This window comes from Euprymna scolopes, chromosome 27 (genome assembly GCF_053919585.1).
Source record: "Euprymna scolopes isolate OS-2025 chromosome 27, ASM5391958v1, whole genome shotgun sequence".
NCBI lineage: Eukaryota > Metazoa > Mollusca > Cephalopoda > Sepiida > Sepiolidae > Euprymna > Euprymna scolopes.
The window spans coordinates 23,745,774-23,757,295 of NC_136508.1; the positions used below are offsets into that span (position 1 = coordinate 23,745,774).

Consider the following 11,522-nt stretch of genomic DNA (forward strand, 5'->3'; position numbering starts at 1 on the left):
ATTTTGGTATATCAGCAAGAGAGTTGAGGGACTCCAGCATTAATACTGTGGGCCTCTGATTTCTTCCCATCAACCACTACTCTTATGAGCCTATCAGAGAGAAATGATTTAATGATTGAGAAAATATTTTCAGTTGTACCGTAGCTGGAAATCTTGTGAAGTAGGCCCTTATGCCATACCTTGTCGGAGGCCTTTGATATGTCAAAAGCAATTGCCCTAGAAACAAAGCCTCTGTCGAGAGATTCATTAATCCTATTAGATGTAACCGTTAGTACATCTGCTGTAAATCTAGCAGAACGGAAACCATATTGCACGTCACTAAGAAATTTATTTCTGCTGAGGTGGTTGACTTCTTTATTTTATATGGATTCCAGCAACTTACTCATGACACACAGGAAACTTATTGGTCTGTATTGAGAGGGAGAGGACTTATCAGCTAAATTCTTAAATGCAGGGCATACTGATGAGGTTTTCCAGGGTGTTGGAAAGCACTTCTCCTTGAGGCAACGCTTAAACAGTTTTTTAAGTAAGTTCTGGTTGAAGTTTTTTCAACACTATAATTGGAATGCCAGATAGGGCAGTTGCTTTACTGGAATCAAGGTTCTTGAGTAGCTTGGTGACCTCATGCACAGATATTTGTAGTTGCATAGTGTGTTGTCTGTTATAGGAGGAAATATGGGGAGTTGATACCCATTGTCGCATAGGGTAGAATTAGCTGCAAAGTTCTTTGAAAATAGTTTGTCCTTGTCTGACGCTAATGAGATGAGCTCAGGTCCATTGATGATGGTTGGGATAGAACGCATGTTTCCGTTCAGGATCCTGTTTGCTATTAGCCAAAACTGGTGGGAACCAAGCCGCTGCTCAGCTACTTTGGATTAAACGGACTGAGCATATAGCTCTCTTGCATTTTTATTACTCTTTTAGAGTGGTTGCTGGCAGTCCTGAAAGCAGCTTTAATCTAAGTACATTTATTATGTTGGTAACTATGGAAAAAGTGATTTTTGTGCACGATGGCAGCAGCACATTCTGGAGAGAACCCATGGCTGGCTGTTAAGTTTTTGTTGGAATTTTTTTCATGGTATGAATCGATCTATGCCTACAATTAACCATTCGGTTAGGTCTGATACTATAGAGGACACATCCTTTTTAAACGGGATGCTGGGGTAGATCAGATATAAATGTACAGAAGCTACCCCAGTCAGCCATAGAGTATTGATATACAGTACGGTGGAGACGTACATCTGAAGACTTATTACATTTCGTTTTTATCTTAACTGATACAACCGAGTGGTCAGAAGATCCCAGAGGAGACAGAACGGAACATGAACATAGCTCAGGGGAAGTTGAGTGAAAAAGGTCTAGAAGGCAAGCGTACTGACCGGAAGTATCGGACACATGGGTGGGTTCGTGAACAACCTGGGTGAGGTCATAGGCAATGGCGAAATCATGACAGAACATCCCTCATCATCTGTCTTGTTTGAGTGGGTCAGCAATTCCACATTGTGGACATTGAAGTCACCACAAATGTGGATGTTAGCCGAAGGATGAGCAGACAAGATGTGATCAATTTTCTCAGCTATGCTCTTAAAGATAGTAACTCCACTGTTGTGGAGGGCGATAGAGGGCAAATATAAATGCGGTGGTGTAAGCAAGTGCAACCCGGAAGCACATATAAAGTAAATTAGGGTCTTCACTGGAGATATCCTTACCATACGGAAAGCCATCTTTAATGTAGGCACATATTCCATTCCCATGGCGATTTTGGGGGTCAGATTTAGATGTTTAGTCAGAGTATCCTTTAATTATGAACTCGTCTAGGGAAGTGGTCGGCCCATGTCAGTTTCGCTTAGGAAAAATGTCTGGTTTCATCTCCTGTAATTAAATTTAATTACATATAATTTACATTACTCCCAAATTTGTTGTATAACACAGCCATTATATTAATAAGATACAGACGACACAACCGTCTATGGCAACACATCAAAAAACATTGGTGATCAAAATTTTACTGATTCTCTGTCTTTAGATCTTGAAAATAATAAGGTCATTTGATGTCATGGGAGTTAATGGGGATTTAGTGGTTATTGACTGATGATCTGCGTGTTCCTAGTTCGAATCCAGTACGTTGCACAAATATCACTTTTACTTAGGATGTTGTCAACTTTTTGCGGGGTCTCTCCCATAACTACTCGATGTTTTTCCAGAAAAAAATCTCATTAAAAAAATATCAGAGAAACCAATGCCAACAATAAAATCTTTAGATTCATACAAGATGATGATGATGATGATCATCATCATCATTTAAAAATATTTTCATAACATAATTTGTGAGATGGTATTTATTTGCTCCCCCACTGAGCAAATTAGGCACAAGGCCGTTTTTAATGTGAGGTAAAAACCAGCTCCCCTAAAAGTAGGCAAAAAGGGGGCACTCTGGTTACCAAAAATAATAATTGTCCCAGTATAGAGGGTTTCCCCTCCATTGACTGGTACAAATTATCTTAAGTGCAGCATCTGCCGGAACAGATACTACACTTTCATCTTGGCCAAAAAGCCAAGAATTGTGAGATTGTTTATAGATTTATTACGTGAAGTTTGTGTGAAATCACACCTACAAAGGGACTTAATTTATATTTTTTCTTACCTCAGAATTATCTCCCTTGATTAACTATGTACGAATTTCTTATTTAGAATATTAGGATTTCTGTCATCATTTTCAATGTTTGTCTTACAACGTTTCGCTTCAGCGATAGCAGTTAGGGAAAATGTTTTTATATTCTCTTTCCTTCCAATGTGATTGCCTGAAAAGACAACATCCCTTTGCTTCCAACCACATCAGCGAAAACAAGACGAGTTCTAGCTTTTACGATCGCGAAAATTGCGTGGGTGTACAGTAGCAACTGTACGCGCCACTGAAACGTTTAACGATGTATTCGCATGAGATCTCGTATGCATTTCGTAACAGAGAGAAATTATTAACCTATAAGCAAATCTGTTCTGATACCATCCTTCATATTATCTTTTTTATGTCAGTGACAGTGATATCCTTCTAGACTGAGACAATTTTCTTTATTGCTCCAAATTAAAGGGGTCCATTCATTAGTAGCTGGATTTTTACCACATCTAAAAATGGAGCTTTTGTCAACCTCTACAAACTTGGACGTGTAGGCATTCAAATTTGAAAAAGTCATCTACATTTTTCAATTAAATTATTTCTACTTAATCTATCTATCTAGAAACAGAGAGAGAGAGAGGAGAGGAGAGGAGAGAGAGAGAGAGGAGAGGAGAGAGAGAGGAGAGGAGAGAGAGAGAGAGAGAGGAGAGGGGGGACAGGAGGAGAGCGAGAAATAAGTGGAAATAATTTAATTGAAAACGTAGGATGGTAAGCATACTGAGGAAAGAGATATTCAAAATGGAGGACGTTTAAGCCGAGACAAATTATATATAAAATATTGCAATACGCTTCCACAATATATCGACATAACAGCTCACCCTACAAAGTGTAGAGAAATTTTAAGAATTTAAATCAGTTTCCATGTAGATCAATAATTTGTAGTGTATAGATTATTCAGGCTATATGTTCCCATCGGATGCTAAAACATTTTTTATAACATCCAAGATGGGAGTAGTAGTTTCAATAATATAAATAATACATACAAGAAACGCTTTTAATTTTTAGATACGTTGTTTAGTGAAATATTGCATTTTCGTCAAATAAAACACCATTTGCATAATTTTATTATTTCAAAATTTCACGAATAAAATATTTTATTTTGTTGATGTGAGATTTGTACGTCGATGTGTAGACATCGACGTACAAAATGGAAGTGAAAAAAAATGCATTTGTGCGCATATCGTCTGCGCATCACTATCCTAAAAAAAAAAAAAAAAAAAAAAAAGTAATAATTTTGGGCCAATCAGAAAACTTTCTGAATCTATTTGAACTGGAAGCTACCCAAATCCTTTAAAAGGGCCAAAACAGAAGAGAAAATTAATAAGGAATCCACAAATGGAAGCTTACAGAATAAAAATCGTCCTCCAACGCAAAAGAGGCCTGTAAGAAATTGCCGAATATAAAGAAAAATGTCTTACTCGTCGAAGCGAAGAAGCAAAAGTCAACACGAAGAAATGAAGAAAGATAAAGAAAAAGTCACTTCGTCTGATTCATGATGGAAACAGACGACAGCTCGTAAAAGTTTAGTTGCATAAATGACAAACGGCCCTTTTCAGGGCCACCAATTCATAACCAAAGTTTTTGTTTACCATTAACATAAACTGCAATATTTCACAAAATAACTTATTAAAAAACAAACGTCATTGCAGGGAAGAGAAAAGGGAACCTCCCACTAAGCCACGAAGTCTATTTTGCACTCTGTCAAGGCAGGATAGGCTGTTTTTAGCAGCTCCAGCCCAGATGTGGCCCCAGCACTCCATCCTTGGAATTATTCAATAATAAAATACATAGACAACGTGATTTTTTAAAAACATTTCTTTTGGGATATTTCTATGAACAGAATGTTTGGTTCAACAATGGCTTAAAATCACGTAAATTAAAAACAAAATTATTTATAAAATTAGATTTTCATTTTAAAAAAATCGTTTTAATTTTATAATTTATTGAACATAAATACAAATCTGTTGTGTGTGTGTTTTTTTAATGAAAATATATTTATTCAAATCAAAATGGCGATTATTTCTTAGTGAAATCTAAAAGATTTTTTTTTTTTTTTTTGCTGTTAAATTCATATCCAAATGTTATAGTGTAGCTGCTTCCCAGACACCCCTGAAAAGCAGATGATTTTTAATCATAATTTTATTTTTCACAACATTTATAAGACTGTTAAGATTTGGTCGCGATAATGGCATTAAAATATTTCAAATTATTTTTTGTAAAATATTCGGGGAACAATTTAAAAAAAAAAAAATGAAATGTGATTAAAATTATTAAGGATTTCTTGAAATGATCGATATTTTTTTTTTTTTTTTTAGATTTTCAGACTTAAACTCTGATTTAACTCATTAATACAATTTTAATAATCGGGTTCTTTTAATCGCGGGTAATATTTATGTTAGTGTTGAAACATTAATTCACGCCGTTTCCAATAATTCAAAACGCTCTTGCCGATCGACTCAAGGGAGATAACTTTACCGAAACGAGAGAAATTTCGTCCCTTCAAAGAGTTTGACTTCACCCAAAATTTACATCATGAATAAATTAAACAATTTCACAGATTTTATAATAAAAATAGAATTTTATTAAGTACTCCATTAGAAAGACTCACAAAATGTCTGTGTACTGCCATTGTTTTATGATTTTATAATTTCTGAATTAATTCAGTTTATTAAAATATTTCAGACTAATTAATTTGATTAAGTAATGTGTTTCAAAAATATATTTAGTCTGTTAGAGAATATCAAATTATGTAAATTAGTAGGTGTGTCAGAAACTGACCTTACGAATGCGTAAAAAAATATTGAATAATTCCACCCCCTGTCTTTCCAAGCTTATAACAACTCGAAAAATGTAATTCAGCTCCTAATTCACCCCCCCCCTTAAACGAGCAAGGACCAAGGTTTCATTAAAAAAAAAAAGTTTTAAACTTCGGACTTCACAGGTTAATTTCTAAAAAACACTTCGTATTTTGTTTTAAATTTGAATATATTATTTATTGATCTTCAATTTGTGATATATAAAACTTTGGTGTGTAAATTAATTATTTACTTTTTAATAGACATTTCAAAATGGGGGGGCGTGAATTAAAAAAGAAAGTTTGTCTAAGATATTATATTCGTTTTTTGGAAAGAGCATAAAATTTATTCAATGTAATTGAATTTCTGAAAAATAGAACGGCCAATAAACTGCAGGAGTACTAAACATTTAACAACACATAGAAACACTGCAAACATTTGAGGAGGAGGTGAGGTCATTCAAAACAAAAATTGTTTATTTCAATTTATTTTACATTTTTTTTTTTTTTTTGGTTTTAAATACAGATGGGAGAAGGCGGATATTTGAACACGTGAAATTAGAAGCCACATGTTAAAAAAAAAAAAAAAATAAAAAAAAAATGGTTCTCCTGTAGGAGACGTTCCCCTGAACTACATTTGTTTCCTTCTCGCTCACATTCCGAATATCTGGACATTTTTTCAACCAAGCTATTTTTTTTAATACTATGTTCAAGTTTAATTCAGTTTTTACTAAAATTTTGCTCATTAAATTATTAGGTAATTTACTAGAATAGCTTTTTAAATTTAGTAATCAAATTAAAAATTGAATTTTTTGCTTGATTAAATACTTCGAAATAAGGAAAATGATTTTTGTTTTAATTTATTTATTTTTATTGTGCATAAATTTATATCAGTTTGAAATTTGTTAAACATTAAACAAGAAAAAAAAAGGGGGGCGCACTGATATTGGCCCGCTTCGGAATAGGGGTTTGTGAGCAAGAAAATGCGAAAGCAGTTTGGGGAGACGTCTCTTACAGAAAAAAATAAATAACTCTTCCCATGTGGTGAAAGGGGGGTTTTGTTAACTATTCTGTACTTTCATCGAACAATTAAATAAACAAATGATATCTTAATCTAACTGTACCCGGCCGTGGGTAAAAGAAAGGACAAGGCTTAAGGCTTTCATACAGATGTGCTAAGGAATTTTATTTCGCAATTAACTTCCTTAATTCACCGTGAAAACTGTAACAAAAGAGAGCAGAGACAATCAGACAACGATCGAAAGGAAGTAACGATACTCGAACAATACACAAGGAAAATTAAGAGAGAAACCGATTCTTTCATCGTTCATTGATAATAATTATAAAGGGGGTATTCACCTTAGTTCGTCTGCCTGGCCGTGTACAATTTAAACTTCGCGGTCTTCTCCCATTCAACCAGTCGCCGTCCGCCATTAAGGATTGCACCCAATGTTGCCAACTGAGATTTTAAAAACTCGCGAGATCAGAGGAAAGAAATCTCCAGAAAATCGCTACATTTTTAACTTTTGGCGTCTGAAATTTTCAAAAACCGCTAATTCAAAACAAAAAAATCTCCAAAAAAGAAAAACATATTTTACTTCCTACCATTAAAAAATTATGAATATAGTATATTCAATATACAAAATGTTCCGTGTTTTCTCACTATATATTTCTGCAATTATATTGAAGCGGTTAGCTCCCCAGAAGGCTTACACATTTTATCAGCTAGTTTGACCTGTTTTTTCAGAGAGGGTATATATATTTTTGCAAGAAACAAATCATAAAATTAAACTAAAAATTAAATTGAAATATACTGCAAATTAAACATCACAATAATGGTGCACCCAAATATTGAATATTGCCGAATAAATTCTCCATAAATATCGAATGAATTAATATTTGTAAATAAATTTTTTAAAAATCCGGGAAAACATAGGCACCAATTTTTTTTTTTTTTTTTACAAGGTGATCACTACTTATCAAGGCCCGGAAGCAACTCAGGGATAAGGGTTATTGCATGTACAGTACGTTAGTGTGGGGTTTTAATAAAAATGTCTACTTAAGGGCGCGGTTCGTCAGGAATTGTTTTACGTTGGACTTGAAGACATCCAGGTTGTAGTCAGGTGGGAAACAGACAAACGGAAGAGAGTTCCACAGGCGTGCATTTCTAAGAAAGAAGTTTTGTTCATGGAATCTACGTTTTGATTTAGGCACAGATAAAGAGTGAGGAAAATTTTTGACAGTGGTTTCAGCTAGACGGGTGTTTTTCATAAAAGATTTGTGAGGGAGGACTAGAGATTGGAGCTCAGACGAGCACTTGCCATGGACGTAACAATAAAACAAAGATAGGCTCGCAACGTCTCTTTTATGGGAGAGAGGTTGCAGGGAAGAGAAAAGAGCATCTCCCACTAAGCCACGAAGTCTATTTTGTACTCTGTCAAGGCATGATAGGCTGTTTTTAGCAGCTCCTGGCCAGATGTGGCAGCAGTATTCCATTCTTGGGCGTACTTTATATGTGAATTAATTGATAGAGTTTTTAACCATTCATAAGGGAAGATTGAGGAGGATATGTAAAAATGGGACAATGTATGAAGGGGAAAATAGCACAAGATGAAAATCTTTGGGAATATATATAAAGGGATGCCATTAAGTTTTTTTGTTTTTTACGTGGTAGTCACCACTTATCAAGGCCCGGAGCCACTCGGGGATAAGGATTATGGCGTGTACAGTAATCAATGGGACAGTGTCATAGTAATCGTTAGTATTGGACATTTGATAAAGTGTATTACTTAAGGGGACGGTTCATCAGGAATTTGTTTATGTTGGACTTGAAGACATTCAGGTTGTATTCAGGTGGGAAACAGGCAAACGGAAGAGATTTCCACAGGCGTGCACTTCTAAGAAAGAAGCTTTCTTCATGGAATCTATGTTTTGATTTAGGCACAGATAAAGAATGGGGGAAATTATTGACAGTGGTTTCAGCTAGACGGGTGTTTTTCATGAAATATTGGTGAGGGGGGACTAGAGATTGGAGCTCAGACGAGCACCTTCCATGGACGTAACGATAAAACAAAACCAGGCTCGCAACATCTCTTCTGTGGGAGAGAGGTTGTAGGGAAGAGAAAAGGCCATGAAGTCTATTTTGTACTCAAAATATAAAAGCCAAGTACATCCCAGGATGGAATACTGCTGCCACATCTGGCCAGGAGCTGCTAAAAACAGCATATCCTGCCTTGACAGAGTACAAAATAGACTTCGTGGTTTAGTGGGGGATGCCCTTTTCTCTTCCCTTCAGCTTCTCTCCCACAGAAGAGACGTTGTGAGCCTGTCTTTGTCTTATCGTTATTTCCATGGCAAATGCTCATCTGAGCTCTAATCCCTCGTTCCCCCTCGCCAATTTTTCACAAGAAACACCCATCTGGCTGAAACTACTGTAAATAATTTTCCTCACTCTTTATCTGTGCCTAAATCAAAACGTAGATTCCATGAACAGAGCTTCTTTCTCAGAAGTTCACGACTGTGGAACTCTCTTCCGTTTGCCTGTTTCCCACCTGACTACAACTTGGATGTCTTCAAATCCAACATAAACAAATTCCTGACAAACCGCCCCCTTAAGTCAAGGCTGGATATGCTGTTTTTAGCAGCTCCTGGCCAGATGTGGCAGCAGTACTCCATCCTTGGACGTACTTGGCTTTTATATAGATAGAGAACTGCATCAGCAGTGAGATAGCTTCTGGTGCGGTAGAAGCATCTTACCATTTTTCCAGATACCTTGACAACTGACTTGATGTACGTGTTCCATTTCAGGTCAGGAGTAAAGGTCAAGCCCAGAAGATTATCAAAACATGGAGCCTCTCCTAGACGAGAGCCATCCATTTCAATTGATGCCAAATGGGGATCAGAGTGTTGATGATGTAAAGATAGGAGCTTGGTTTTAGATGCAGCAAAAGTAACCAGCCACCTCTTCCCCCACTGTACCACACACTCAAGATAAGAGGAGAGAGAATCAGAGTGAACTTTGTCATTTACGGCCTTTGATGTGTGATCGTGTCATCAGCATAGATGTCAACGAATGATTTAACTATGTGTTTGGGGAGATCATTGATGTAGACCAGGAAGAGAGTTGGGCCCAGGATGGAACCCTGAGGGACTCCACCATTAATACTGTGGGCCTCTTATTTCTGCCCATCAACCACTACTCTTATGAGCCTATCAGAGAGAAATGATTTAATGATTGAGAAAACATTTCTAGTTATACCGTAGCTGGAAATCTTGTGAAGTAGGCCTTTATGCCATACCTTATCGAAGGGTTTTGATAAGTCAAGAGGAATTGCCCTAGAAAGGAAGCCTTTGTCGAGAGATTCACTAATCCTATAAGATACTAGACTACTTATATTAGCTATGGAATTCATGTATGAGCGTGACACCTGTAACGTAAAGAAAATAGTTTTTTTTTGACATAACAGAAACATTTCTATGAAAGTATATTAAAATGAAAAAAGAATATAGATAGATTTCTATGAAGTGTTCTGTTTATTATAATTGATTATTTTTGAAAAATTTTTTACAATTACTGAATTATAAGTGGTTTGCCATACTTATAGGTAAATGTGCACTGAACAGATACCATAATACTTATTATAGTAAAATTCAAATTTTGATATATCTGCTTTTTTTTTTTACATCGTTCATTTCTGTATTGCGTTTGTTATTTTAAACCCCACTCTTCCCATGTTAAATAATAATTTCGAAATAATAATGTTAATATTTCAGTGCGCAGGTCATGCGCACATGCGCAATCCGATGTTGTAAACCAGAAAGTGGGTTACATACATTGTTACAAGATCATTTGAGTTTTATAATTATATAGATAACTGTTAGCACATCTGCTTTAGATCTTGCAGAGCGGAAACCATATTGCGTGTCACTAAGAAGGTTATTTCTGCTGAGGTGGTTGACTACTTCTTTATTTAATATGGATTCCAGCAGCTTACTCATGACACACAGGAAACTTATTGATCTGTACTGAGAAGGAGCTGACTTTTCACCTGAATTCTTAAATACAGGGCATACTGATGAAGTTTTCCAGGGTGTTGGGAAGCACTTCTCCTTAAGGCAACGCTTAAACAGTTTTGTAAGTATGGGGGCAAGTTCTGGTTGAAGCTTTTTCAACACTATAATTTGAATGCCGTCAGGGCCAGTTGCTTTACTGGAATCAAGGTTCTCGATTAGCTTAGCAATCTCATTCACAGATATTTGTATATTGCATAGCGTGTTGTCTGTTATAGGAGGAAATATGCGGAGTTGATGGCCTTGGTCGCATAGAGTAGAATTAGTTGCAAAGTTCTTGGCAAATAGTTTGGCCTTGTTTGATGCTGACGAGATGAACTCAGGTTCATTAATGATGGTTGGGATAGAACTCATGCTTCTGCTCAGGATCCTGTTGTTTATTTGCCAAAACTGGTGGGAACTAAGCCGCTTTGTCAATCTAAAAAATAAATTATATCTATATTTAAAAGCAGTTGAGAACCATTAGCAATCCCACTCCCAAAAATGAGATTCTGCTTTTTTAGGCGATTATGTGTGAATATTTCGAAAAAATATTTTAGAATTTAAAGTGAGGATCATTTTTTCATATAAGTTTATTAAAATGATCCTTCATTTCTAGGACATTCTAACTTTTTGGGACAGGTAACTAATTTATATTTTTGGAACAGGTAACTAATTTATATTTTGGGACAGGTAACTAATATATATATATATATATATATATATGTCTAACCCTAAGTCTGACTCGTAATGTAGTAAAATCACACAAAATCCTTAAATAGTAAAACATGCAGAATTTATCTCCCATAAAAAAATGCTTAACAGTCTTGAGTCCTAAACCGTTACAAAGCCTTAGAAATAAGATGTTACTTTATATTAAATTGAACAGCACTTTTCATGCCCATCAGTCACAATCGAGTATATTTTTATCTGCTCTGCCCTCTGAATATTTTAAAAATGAAAAAGAAATATGATTTAAATATTTGCCAATTTTACAATGAAATA

At 35.5% G+C, this 11,522-nt stretch overlaps 1 long non-coding RNA gene across 1 annotated transcript in view; it reads right to left on the reverse strand.

The window, feature by feature from the left end:
* The window catches only part of LOC145248792 (uncharacterized), a 59,182-nt gene extending 52,213 nt beyond the window's left edge, over positions 1-6,969 (reverse strand). Inside the window, exon 1 of the long non-coding RNA XR_013863400.1 lies at positions 6,828-6,969. This is a non-coding gene — a long non-coding RNA (uncharacterized LOC145248792). The remainder of the gene's footprint in view (positions 1-6,827) is intronic.
* Positions 6,970-11,522: the final 4,553 nt, after the last annotated feature.